The 14,215-nt window shown below is 32.7% G+C and overlaps 1 pseudogene; it reads left to right on the plus strand.

Moving 5' to 3' along the window:
- Positions 703–2,693, plus strand: LOC108662859 (annotated as a pseudogene).

The following is a 14,215-nucleotide window of genomic DNA, read 5'->3' on the forward strand; positions in this document are numbered from 1 at the left end:
CCAACTTGAATGACTGTACTTCATTTTTGTCCCTTCAAATTTGGAGCACTTACAAGTCTTGCTTTTTTATTCCTATATTCCATATCATCATGATTCCAAATTTGTATATTAATTTTTCTTAGGTAAGCATCTCCTCTTCTCTTCCGGGTTTTCTTTCTCCTAACTATTTATATAATCAGTTAAGATATCTCTATTACTATTTAACTATCTCTGATAAACCCTATCGAGTCCTAATATAAATAAAAATAACTTTATCAGATTGCTAGGTGAAGTCACCAATGCCCAATGCACAGGTGTTGACGGCTACATTGGTGCAAGTGGATTATCAAATTGCTAGCGGAGTCAAAGAAAAACTAGGCTGCTGAGACAAGAATTTGAATGTGCTTCAGCTACCAAACGCCCACCAAGGGAATGGCCCCAGGCCGCCAGCCGTTTTGGATATTTAATATTATCTTTGCAAACTGTCATAAGAAGAAAGAGCTTAAAGACGGGTCAAAGAGAACTGATGCAATGTATTGGGGCCTAAAAATGGATATGGTTATTTTCTGGTTTTTCTATGTAATATATATATATATATATATAGTTATAAAGATACAACTCCTTTTCATAATTCAAACTTTTTATTTGTATATAATATCCTTAAATCATATTAAAATCTTGGTTTCCAACTTATACCAGAATCTTCACTGAGTTCAATTATCAGAAAATATTTTCAAGCTCCATTCATTAAGTTCACAAGCAGGTACAGCTACACCAATAATAATTGTTTTGGTTACAAATAAAGATGAGTTAGACCCTGTGAGGTAAGAGTCTAGCCATCAAGTATTGTATTACATGCCAGAAGTAAAAAATTGACTCATCTCCAATTGATCTTTACATGGATCACCAAATCCTTCTTGCCATCTTCCTCCTGGCGTTCACCATCATTAGGATATGGATCAAGAAATCCAAAAGCAATATTAAACAGGAGCCAAATCTACCCCCAGGGCCGTGGAAACTGCCTCTCATAGGAAACATGCATCTCTTCATTGGCACTCTTCCCCACCGCTGCCTGAGAGATCTGGCCAAGAAACATGGGCCCGTAATGCACCTACAACTTGGTGAGTTATCCAACGTTATCATTTCTTCACCAGAAGCCGCGCAAGAAGTCCTGAAACATGACCTGAATTTTGCTAGCAGGCCATATCTCCCTGCTGCAAGCATCTTATTTTAAGATTTCACAGATATTGGCTTTGCCCCTTATGGGGACTACTGGAGGCAACTGCGAAAAATTTGCACGTTGGAGTTGCTGAGTGCGAAACGCGTTCAATCATTCCGCGCTATCAGGGAAGAAGAAGTATCCAATTTCATTGCTTCCATTTCTCCAAAAGCAGGATCGCCTATTAACCTTAGAAAGCTGCTCCGGGCATTAACATCTAACATCACCGCGAGGGCCGCATTTGGTGCAAAATGCAAAGACCAAGAAGCTCTCTCTCAAGTGGTCCAGGAAGCCGTAGAGATTGTTGGCGGTTTTAGTCTTGCTGATGCTTTCCCTTCCATCAAATTGCTTCAACTTCTGAGTGGAAGAAGCTTTCAACTTTAAAAGCTGCACGAAAAGTCAGACAAGATTCTTGAAAATATCATCCAGGAACATAAAACTGATCGTATGACAACATCGGAGATTGGTTATATAGATGAAGTGAATGATCTGGTTCACGTTCTTTTAAATCTTCAGGATCATGGAGATCTTGATATACCATTGACAGACTCTAATATCAAGGCAGTGATCCAGGTACCTACTTTAAACTGTGATACTAAACATTTGATTTGTCTAAGTATACATCTGCTAGATACGAATCTATTTAACGAAGAAACTGAACAAAGTCTTGTTCCAGGAGATGTTTTCTGCTGGAGGGGAGACAACATCCATGACCATTGAATGGGCAATGTCTGAAATGGTAAAATCCAAAAGTTTTGGAAAAGGCACAAGCAGAGGTGAGGCAAGTCTTTGATAAAAAAGGAGGGGCTTGTGAAGAAGGCCTTTCAGAATTAAAATACTTGAAGTTAGTTATGAAAGAAACTCTGAGATTACACCCAGCTCTTCCTTTGCTACTTCCAAGAGAAAGTAGGGAAAGATGTAAAATTAATGGGTACGAGATACCTGCCAAGTCCAGAGTCATCATCAACGGATGGGCAATTGGAAGGGATCCCAAGTATTGGATTGAAGCAGAGAGATTCTATCCGTAGAGGTTCCTCGAGAGTTCAATTGACTTTAGAGGAGTTAATTTTGAGTTCATTCCCTTTGGTGCTGGGAGGAGGATATGCCCCGGCATTGCGTTCGGCATGGCGAACGTTGAGCTCCCTATTGCACAGTTGTTGTATCATTTTGACTGGAAACCTACAGATGGAAGAAAACCAGAAGATTTAGACATGACTGAAGTCTTCGCTGCCACAGTAGCAAGGAAACATGATCTATGCTTAATTCCAATTCCATATCATTCCTATGCCAATTAAATTATGTTTAAATTTTGGCTTTTTCTTTTTTAACATCAAGGCAGCCTAATTTGAATTATTTAATTTATTTTCAATTGGGTTCTGAACTTTCAAATTATTCCAGTTTAATCCTCAATCCTATTCTATGGTCCCATTATAGCCTTTCCCTCAATTTGCTCAATTAGGAATTGACATATCATTGTTGATGTCGCATTTTGTTGTATATTTTTGTGTCCATGTGGAAAGGCTTATTTAAGAAAAAAAAGACCCATGAAAATATACAACAAGAATTTGATCAGAAATAAGAATCAAAATTCCATTTTAATCCTCAATTTTGATTCCGTTGATTTGGATTTTGTAGGTTTTGATATCGTATTAACCCAATCTGATGATCGGCAAGAATTTGAACATAACCGATGAAAGATTAAAAGGAAACTATCGTTATGATCAATTTTTCCTTTAGCCTCTGTTATTATTTTTTTTACTGATTGAATTATTCAATTAATCTTTATATTCTATTTAAGTGCTGAATTTAATTTTTTAAATAATTTATAAAAATCGAATTCTTATACTTTTCAAAATTATCAATTTTAGTCCAATTGTTAATGGTGTTAAAATTCTTTCATTATATATGCTTACATGGCATTTGATGAAGCTGACTTGACATTTTTTTATTAATGTTGCATTGAATTTGATAACGTGATGGTGATGACGTAGTATTTATCTAATGATGTGGTATTGTATGTAAAATTTCCTTCTATTTTTAAAACTCACCTGTACAGATTTCTCTTCATTGCATCCTTTAAGTAAAAAGGCAAAACCCATCATGCTTTCAGAATTTAATCTCATTGTATCATCTGGATTTTCCCTCATTTCCTTCGATTTCTCTATATTTGTTTGGCTGCTTTCCTTAAATGTTAAACCTCAGTTGCTTTAGGAAATTTTAAACCTTTTCTCATCTGTTTATCCTTCATTTCCTCGGCAAAAGATTTCCCACTTGAGTATGCAATTCTGGAATGTTTCTTATCTAGTTAGCTCTTATTTCTTTGCTTCTTTTATTAATAGACCAATTATTATTGTTATTATTATTATTATTTTTGTAGATGAGCTTCTGTCTCATGGCTCCACTCGAAAGTCAAGGTAAGTTGTTGCCTTCCTAGATTCTTACGTGCTCCTGGCAGATTGCTTTTGTAAATTCCTCTAGGATCCTCTTTGGTTTTACTGCGTGTTTGAAAAATGGTCAAAGTATACAAAAAGTTCCTGTAGTAGTGTTTCTTTAATTAAGTCCCTCTCTTTAAAATTTTGTTAATTTATTTCCTTTAATTTTAATATTGGATGCAATTTGGTTCTTATGAGTAACTTTATCTAAATTCACCCTTAGAGACATTGACATGGGATTCAGGGGCAGAGGGAGAGGGGTGGCACTCAATTTTTAATTTTTTTTTATTTTGATGTGTATAAAATTTAAAATATATAATTTTATTGCCCTTAAATAAGTCAAATTAATTTAGTTTGGAATAGTGGTAAAAATTCTAAGGTAAATTTTTCATTTTTTTATGTTAAAAACCTTTTACTTTTTTTGAATTATTTTGTCTCTTTTTTCCTTTTTCCTTTTTTTGTGATAAACCCTTCAGTTGTTTGTTTTTTTCATAAAAACCTTTCTGTTTTTTATAAACCTTTTATCTCCAAATTTAGCGATTTTTTTTTTCTTTTTTTTCCTTCTTTTTTCCTTTTTTTAATAGAAACCCCTATATATATATTTTTAAACCCTTCATCTCTTTTTTTTCTTCAATTAAACCTTTCAGTTTTTGTTAGACCCTCCAACTCCAAATTTTGGAATTATTTTCTTTTCTTTTTTTTTCTCTTGTTTTCCTTCTTTTTTATTTTTTTTTAAAAGAAACCCTATAATTTTTGTTTTAAACCATTAATCTCCTTTTTCTTCTCATTTTTTTTCTTGGTTTTTTGAAATCCCAAATCAATATTAATTTTTTACATTTACTATATATTAGTAATATTTGAATTTATAAAGGATATTGTTGTTCAATTATTGTTATGTATTTTAATTGACACGAATTTAATTATTGATGAATTGAAAGCATGAAAGCACACTAAACATAGCTTACAATGCCCAATGTGAAGATCTAAAGTTAATTTTTCATTCTACTTTTTGTTTATTTATATTGGTGGATTTGAAGTTTTATATTTAAATTATTAATAAAATTTTATGTTCTAGTTTAATTTTATTTCAAAATTGATTTTTTTTTGCTTCGAATTAAATCATTAACCCATTTCCTAACTTTATATGATTACTCTTTAGGCACCTCTCATACAAAATCTTAGATCTATCACTGATGGCACTTACGTGTTCTTGATCTGTCAAATAGTGATGATGTGACACCGACACATTAGAAATAAAAAAAAATTGTTTGGGTAAAAGTTAAATGATCACGTGCTTTTTCTTTTTCTTTCTTCCTCCTTTTTTTTTCTTCTCTCCTTTGCCCAAAACTACGTATGCTGTTTTAGTGAGGTTATTTAAAGCACATTTAGTTCTTTTTTGTTTCCCATTTTTCCTTCTCTTGTTCTTTCTCTACCTCTCTTCTCTCTGCCCGCTAATCACCAGTCTCTGTTACTCGAAAATTCCAAAGAAAACCGCAAAAGTCTTTTTTTCATCCTTGTCCCCTTAATTGGGATAGTTTTTTTTTCTTAAATCTATCCCCATTTTCTTATATTTAACAAAAACCATCCAAAAAGGAATTTGAAAAAATATTGACATTGTGACTTAATGAATTTCTTGAGCATGCGAAGTTGGGTACATATTCATTTGCCAGCACAACTAAAGCATTTGTTGATAACTTGATTGAACTCATAATGTGGTCCGATCTCTCTCTTCTTATAACTTTATTTATCTTGGTTAGAATGCTTTCTAGCTACTTAACTTGTGTGTTCAGAAAGAACTTTAAAGGATTAAATGAAGTCAACAACAATGGTTGACTATTTTTTGACTAAGTGAGAGTTTTCTTATTCTAAAATTTTTGGCGGACACTTATACTAGCTTTTGAGGGTTATTTTGTCAGATATTTTGGTCTTCTTCTTTTAAAAAAAGAAGAAGATGTTTTGGTTTAAATCAAGGTGAGCTTTTTCCTTTAAATTTTGTTTGGCTATTAGAAATTTTGATGGAGTTAGGAAAGTTTCATAAATGCTTGACCTTATATTTTTCTAAATATGGCACTTATATTGATTTTATTAAGTCCTCAAGTGCTTATATAGGTAAAACTATTTCTTGATAAATGAATGTTCAAAATGCTTGGCCTAGGAACAAATCTTGAAATGTGCTTTATCTTTGTGCTTAAATATTTTTTCAACATTGAATCCTTATGCTTATAAATTTAATTATGTAAACTACTTGAACTTCATTAAAAATATTGACTCTTGTCCCATCTATTGTTTTTGGTCAAGTTATTTGCTTACGTGATCATTAATTAAGCTTCACCTTAATGTTTAAAGTCTTGATGCTTGAGACTTGACCTAAGTGAAAGAATTACTTTTAAGGGTTATTGTAAAACCTGACCTTATAAAATACTTGTCATGATATACATGTGATGGATAGTATGTTTACATACTAAGAAAGCCTCGAAAAAAAGCGACAAAAAGTCAGTACTGTACCTAGAGGTACAACAAAGTTGATTTAAGCCTCGAACTAGATCAAATAGAGATTTTAGGGTGAAATTGAAAATTTTACAGTCCAGGAATGATTTAATATGGTGATTCGGAGTTCGAGGATCAGTTTGGAGTCAAACCGAAAATTTTACTATCTAGGGGCAAAATGGTAATTTTACCACTCGAGGACAAGATGAGAATTTTTTGAAATATTTTGATCATATTTGACTTATTGGAGTATGATTTGAGATTGAGAAGTGAAAAATTATAATCTTTTTATTTTTCGGAGCACATGGGTAAAATGGTAATTTTGCCACCCCAGTGGCAAAATTATAATTTTACACCACCAACACTTGTCATGCTCATAGAATTCATCCATTTACTTTTTATGTTATGGATAAGTGAGAAAAAATATGTGGTGGAGATAAAAAGTTTTAATTTTTTTTAAAGTTTTAAAAAATGAACCAATGGGATGGTGACAAATGTCAAGCTTTTAATTTTTTATTATTTTCTTTATAATTAACAAAAAAATCAGCCCATTTCTCTTAGTATGGCCAACCAAAGAAGAACAAAAGAAGAAAAGGAAGAGAACAAACCCTAGGTGGAAAAATTCAAGGGAAAAGTGTGAAAATTCACGGAAACAAGTGAAAAAAAAATAAAAATTTTCAATTAAGCTTGAGATCTTTCTTTCCCATGCATTTCTCCTTATTTTTCATGGTTAAATTTCATGTTTTCATGGTGAATTCATGGCTAGCCAAATGGGTATGGAGAGAGAAATGATGTTGGAATTGTTGATTTTGAGTTATGCTAGTGATTAAGGTTAGTTTAGCATATTTAGAAGCAAAACAACAAGAAAAGAATCCATGTTCCCCATGAATCTTCATTGGCTGAATCTTCCTTGATGTGTGTAGGTGATGGATTGTTATTATTTCAAGAGAAATGGCTTAGGAAATGATGAATAATGGTGAGAAAATTAAGTAGGAAAAATCACGGTGTTAGTGCACTGTAATGGCCGAATTTTTCCATGAAGAAATGGGAGGGTTTTGATGCTGAAATTGGTGTTATTTGAATAATGTTTGGTGAATTGAGGTATTAGAAAAGAAATGGAGTAATTTGGGATTAAATTGGATGCGTTAGTAATTTAATCAGGCGATACACTGAATTAGGTCAACATCGCGTTTAAGTGGTCGACCGAGCATTCCATGCATTCATTTAGATTTAGAGGGCCTGAAATAGTTTATGACAAATTGACACAAATTATTGAATTTTGTGTCATGTGTGATGTATAGGTGGTGAGCTATTTTATAAGGATAAAGAGATTACACCAAAGACCGGGACTAGGAGTATTTCTACTCCTGATACTGTGAGTATCCTTACTATCGTCTTAATTATCTAAAGTAGTTTTTATTTGTTTTTGTGATTTTATGAAAAATGAGTTAAATGGTAAATCCTTATGTTTTATAAGTAAAATGTGTTTAAATAAAATGATTTTATAAATTGTCTTGAAATTGAATTATGATTTTGAAAGTAGAGTAACTGGAGACCACTTGATGTGTTGTAAATTTATGATTTTAAATTGAATGGCTTATGACAATATATGAGCATGAATGGGTAAACTGATTTTGGTGTTAGAATTATTTGTACTGTGTATTCAGCCTTGAGAGGCTAGGTTGCGATAAATTGTCATGTCATGCAGAAAAAGATTTTATAAATCAGGTGGTGGAGGTTCTGTGGACCAACCTAAGAGAGGAGGCACAAAATCAGATATACCTTACTTCTATCGGAGAGCCGTGTGGAGAGTATCTATGGAGGTAAAGATTTGAGTGCACTTCACGTGGACCACTGCGTGAGAGTGAGACTCAGCCAACGCCAAGGCATGGCTAGATTTTCAAATGTAAAAATATGTTCATGTGTGTACTACACTGAACAGCCTTGACGGTCTCGATCAGATGCCTAGGCCAAGGCATCCCCGGGAATGATTTTGGCAAGAGCCAAGTTTTATGAAATACATAAGCAAAGTTGATTATTTGAGTAAATTGATTATTGATGTTATGAAAAACACACTGGAATGGAATATCTTACTTGTCTCCATTTACTAGACTTTAGATGGTTTAGATGGTATCTGTTTACTCACTGGGATTTTATAATCTCACCACCCTAAATTCCTCACATTTTAGGCTCGGGATAGTCGGTAGATAGCCGATTGCATCAAGGACTTCAGTTAGCCTTGCATCGACAAAATTGTAGGTTCATAGACTCGCACCTTATTGGTTAGTTGGGGGCCCACGTGTCACTGTAAAAGTAATTTTATACTTCAGTTATCTGCTTTAAAGTACGTATGAATATATTTAGCTTTTACACTACAAAAATTAATTACGGATTTCTCTATAAATATTGTTTTTTTTTAATAGAATATTTTATTAAATATTATTATTTTATTCAAACAATTATAATTTCATTTCAAATAATTATTTTAGACATCTAAATTTGCTTTCAATTATGAAACATGTGTTTTTCACCCACATACCATGTTTTGGCGGGTTTCAGTATTTTTGAAAAAAAATGACGAAAATGCCCCTGTGAGCCAGAAAATAATATTATATTGTTTTGATTTGGAAACGATTTATGATTTCTTGAAATGCGAGATTTAATAACTGTCGCTCATCGGGGAGATGTTGAAGCTGATGCTAAGCCTTGTGGGGTTCCGATCGACATTTCGGGTAATGAGTGCCTATCGGGACGTCGTGGCTGTTGTCACAGGCTGGAGGGGAGTACCGGGTCGTGACAGTTATTTTTTAATGTAAAGATTGATCATAACCTATATTTTGTGTTGACATAATTAAAATTTTCTTGAATATATACTTATATGATCACTATAACTTCCTTGAGCTTTTTAATGTATACATCGTAAAAAAAGTTGATGTGCATCCTCCTTTAGCTCATAAGTCACCTTTGAATTACTTGGGATCTCGATATGAAATATGAACTATAGCTTAAGTTAGCTTTGAACGCCTAATTTGCTTTGATTGAATACTTCTTTATTAAATATTGACAACTTAATGCGATTCAATTAGGATTGATGATTGGAAATTCACTTAAAGATAAATCTTAGAATATATTCATGACTTGAGTGCCTTGCTTTTCAATATTTTATAACAATTGGTATTACTCATGGATTACGTTCTTCGAGTTATTTGACTTAAGTCATTTATTGAGCAATAACAAGTACTACCTTGAGTTTCAATCTTGCTTCTTCTTGGATTGGTATATGTCTATAAAACTTTTCTTTATGGAGAATGTCACATTAATCCTTGCAATAATACTTGTACTTACTTGATCGTAATACTTTCTTACATGATTGGCAAATTGGAAGAATCCTCGATAATGCTTAATTGATGATATTTTTCTTGATGATGCTTGGAAATGCTTGATGATGATGAATGATGTTTGATGGTTGATGATGCCTTGGATGTGCATTGGAACTATTTTGCAAATGACTCTTCAAAATATGAGTATTTGATAAATATGTTTTATCAACTTGAATGCCCATTATATTCCACTTCAATGATTTCTCAACATTTGGTTTCCTCACAATTGGCAACATGATTTCTTAAAGGGGTTGTTAGATTGTTCATTAAATCGATTCTTTATATATCACTTCTCCTTTTTATCTCATGATTTTTGTTGCAACGTGCGGGTTTAGGAATCTGTTTGCCTTGATGTGAAACTTTGGAGTCACCACCAATCTTTTTTTGTAAGATGCAATTGACCACCTATTGAATTTGTTCTCTTTGACAAGGTCCTAAATTAATTTTAAGTCTATCTAAAATGCAAAACTTGGTATACAAGTTTTATTGAGTTGAATTTGAGAGTACTATTAAGAAACAAGGAAGGATTAGCACCCTTGTGATGTCCATTCAACAAATGGTACCAAATAATCACTTGTTATCCTATTTTAACCTTAATCTTTAATATTATTCTTATATATTTCCTTAATCATTACTCTTTGATTATACTATTAATTCTTATTCTCCATTAACTATTGGAGACTTTTCTAATACTCCTCTATCAATTTAGTAGGGATTTTTATGAAATCCTTCTCACCTCGAGAGTATTCAAAAAGACACGTTTATCCCTTCGAATAAGCTTGTTATTGGGTTTTACTTAACCATGATGATTTTTGGTTTTGGTTTTTATATATTTTATTTTTTTCTTCTCTTTCTTTTTTCTCTACTTTTTTTCATTATTTTTTATTTTATTTATTATTTTTTTATTGATGTGTAGATAAAATCTTTATCTTGGAGAAACATTTTAAGACCATCCCAACTCTATGGTGAAGTCTGAGAATTTCCCTCACTTATGGAATTTCTCGAGAAAATTCATCTCTATAAACCCGCCAAGAAGATCTCATTGTTGGATATTATCATTCTTGAACCAAATATATATTATTAATGCACATGATGCAACCATAAAATGATGACATGATTTTCCAATTTTAAATAATGGAAAAAAAACTTGTATAAAAAAAAATCATTTGTAGACCATTCCAATACTTTGGTGAAGTCTTGAAGGTTTTTTCTCACCTAAGGAAATTCTCGAGAAAACTCATGTTTGCAAGCTTCTTGAGAAAATCCCATAATTAGGGTTTTAGGCCCATTTGTAAAATAATTGACTAGTATGCAATGCAAAATCATGGATGATGCAAAATGAATGCATTAATAAATGTGATACTCTACTTATAACCTTGTGATTATATAATTGATATTTTTCTTTAATTGAATATCTTTTATTTTTATTACATTTGTTAGAAATGTTAGCTCAATAACAATGCAGAAATATCCAAGAGGGAGGTGCATTGGATTTTTATAAATTTCTTTCAACAAATTAAACTTTTAATGAAAACAATCTAAAACCTTTTTCAATGAAGACAAGTTAAAAACAATTTTCTCAACTTGTGTTTTTCAATCAAATTGTGCTAAAAATAAATTTATGAATAAATCAATGAATAAACAATATGGAAACTAAATTTGGTAAACTGTCCAAAAAATGCACAAGTTTAAAACTTTCACAAGCTTCCAGTCAAGGTAAGCTCAAAACAAACTTGTTTTTCTACTAAACTATGACAAAAGTAATTTGAAAAGTAAATTAAAGAATAAGCAAGTTGAGAACAAATTTCAAAAGTCTTCAAAGTAAATAAAATGCAGAAGTATATCAAAGTGTGTCAAAAATAATTTAAAGAGTAAATTAAAGGATTGACAATTTAAGAGAAATTTGATAACTTTTAAATGTAAATGCATAAATTCCAGAAGTAAAAAATAAAAAAAAAGACACAAGGAATTTATAAAGGTTTGACCTTCTCTATAAATGCCTATGTCTTCTCCCTTAACAAGCTAAGGAGTTTCAAATCCATTATGAAAAATACTTTTTCAAAGCTCAAGCATAACCTTTACAATGCCTTTTCAAAGGATCAAGCACAACCTTTACAATACCTTTTCACAAGGATGAAGCACAACCTCTCTACCGTTTTCTTAGGCTAAGGTATAAGCTTTTCTCGCTTACAATTTTAAATAGCAAGGATTGTAGTATCTTGTACTTTGATATGGTGGCTAATAAAGCTTACGTGTGAAACCTCGACCTTTATAGACACGTAACTCGAGGTGAAACTTATGTTTAAAGGTTTAATTTGAGCTAACGATGCTAGTTTTACGTTACTTATAATTATTTTATGTTGTTATAGGAGTAGGATTCAAAAATAATTTCAATGGGTGAAGAAAGGTGCATAATGGGCTGTTGCTTTATTTGTATATGTTTCGGTTTTTCAATCATATCTCCCACTATAAGAGTCCAAATAACATGATTTTTAGACCATTAGAAAGCTAAGAGGCAAGGCTATAACTTTTATGTTTACCAGTTTGCCAGTTTTGATGGGAATGTGGTCAAAAACCTTTGTCAAGGTAAAAGTACTACACCAAAAGAATAGAGTTGGACAGAACATTTGAGCGCCGCGGTGCTGGAAATTGAGAGCCGTGGCCTTCATCGTAATTTCCACAAATAACAAGTTTAGGGGATTTTGGAAGCTAGGACTTTTGGGGGCTACGTAAAGGACCTCTTTCAGAGGATTTTAGACCTTTTCCCAATGTCAAAAAAGTAAAAAGCTTGCACAAGAAAAGAAGGAAGACAAGTGGCTTTGTTAAATGCATTATTGTAATTGCATGAAGATTTAGATAAGCTTTAACTATAAAAATCTCATTCTTCTGGAAGCTTCTTCATTTCTCAAGCAACTTCTTCTTCTCCTTCCTCCCATCTCACGTTTCTCTCTTCTTCCATGAAAGCTTCTTTCGAGCTTCCATCACTCTCCCAAACTAACCCCAATTTGTGTGCTCTACACACTCTGTTGTAGGGCTTTTCATACTCTTTTAGTCCCTCACCTTAAACAAACCCTTAAAAGTCTTTCTTCAATACTTTCTCTCACCAGTTGAACTTTGTAGAGAGAGAAAGAGAGGTTTCATGATAACTTGAGGACTCTTGGGAAGAAATTTCATTAAATCCATCAAGGTGAGTGATGAATTAGGACTGGTTTTAAGTTGTTGATAAAGGCTAACAATTAAAGTTATGAATTGCGTATTGCTGAAGTTGTTTATCTATTTCTAGTGTTACTAAAGTAGAGAACGGAATAGCCAATCAAATGGTAATGGAAGATAGATAGGAAGGGCTAGTGAAGCTTAATTTGGGAAAACAGCTTTTGGAGTGATATTAATGTAAATTGGATTGGCTATGATGTTTTTGTGCGTGATAGGTTCCAATGAGGCCCTCAGCCCCATTTGAACTGTTAGGGAAGTTAGAGTCGATTAAAGGTTCAACAAATATCGGTGAGTGAACTTGCATTTCAAAATGTTTTAGGGAAATGTTTACTTGTTCAATGAATCATTTGGAAATTTTATCGATTTTTGCTTTAAAATTGCTTGGGAACAAGCCCTTGATAAAATGTTTGGTGTTGTGAAATGCGAATTGTGTAAAAGGATAAATCCATATGCTTTTGTATAATGTTGATATATATATACTATGTCATAAATGGTACCATTGTGTGACAAATGCAATCGTGCATGTGCGAGGTAAGTGTGCACTTGCCGGTGATGACGGTGGTGAGGGAGATGGATGGTGATACTGTCCGGCTATGTGCACAATGTGGTGGGATGCACATGAGTTGGGTGAGATGGGATATCCAGTTATGTGCACGATGTGGTGGGATGCACACGAGCTGGGTGAGATGCACATGATGAATCTTGAAAATTTGTCATTTATTTGCAAATTGATTTTATTGCAACGAGAAACATTCTGTTTATACTGCCTTACTTGGATTATTGCAGGAAATTTCCCTTTTTTCCAATTTCATGTTGAATACGGTTCCTTCATCTTTAAATAATTTTACAACCAAGGGTTTAATGGAGGGATTTTAATAAGAATTTGAACTAAATGACATTGTTTTTAAATAAGTGCATCATGTTCTCTAAACCATTCCTTGTTATTGCTTGTTCCTTTCCTATGTTCAATCAATGAGTTTGCACTCATGTTTTTAAAATTCATGTTTTAGGTTTCCTAAGTTAAAGGTGTTTGGATCCTAGGACAAGGTGCTCCTCCCTATCCATTACTCGATAGGTTCACCATGACATTAAATGTTAGCAACCGTGACCAGAGTCACTCTGCTGATTGTTAAGGCCTAATTATGTGTATATGAATACTTGAGGTGAAATACTAAGTGTCAAGCTCGACCTTATAAAATACTTGTCATGTCATTCATATGATTGACAATATGCTTGCATACTTGGAAAGCCCCGAAAGAAAAGTCGTTAAAAGACGACAATGTACCAAATGGTACAATTAAGTTAATTTAAGCCTCGAACTAGATCAAATAGAGAATTTAAAATGAAATTAAGAATATTAAAGTCCCATAATGGTTTAATATGATGATTTGGAGTTCGAGTATCAATTTGGAGTCAAACCGAAATTTTTACTGTCTAGGGACAAAATGGTCATTTGCCACCTAGAGACACAATGAGAATTTTTAGCAAATAATTTTTTTTTGGCC

Source organism: Theobroma cacao, chromosome 7, assembly GCF_000208745.1.
Source record: "Theobroma cacao cultivar B97-61/B2 chromosome 7, Criollo_cocoa_genome_V2, whole genome shotgun sequence".
NCBI classification, from domain to species: Eukaryota; Viridiplantae; Streptophyta; class Magnoliopsida; order Malvales; family Malvaceae; genus Theobroma; species Theobroma cacao.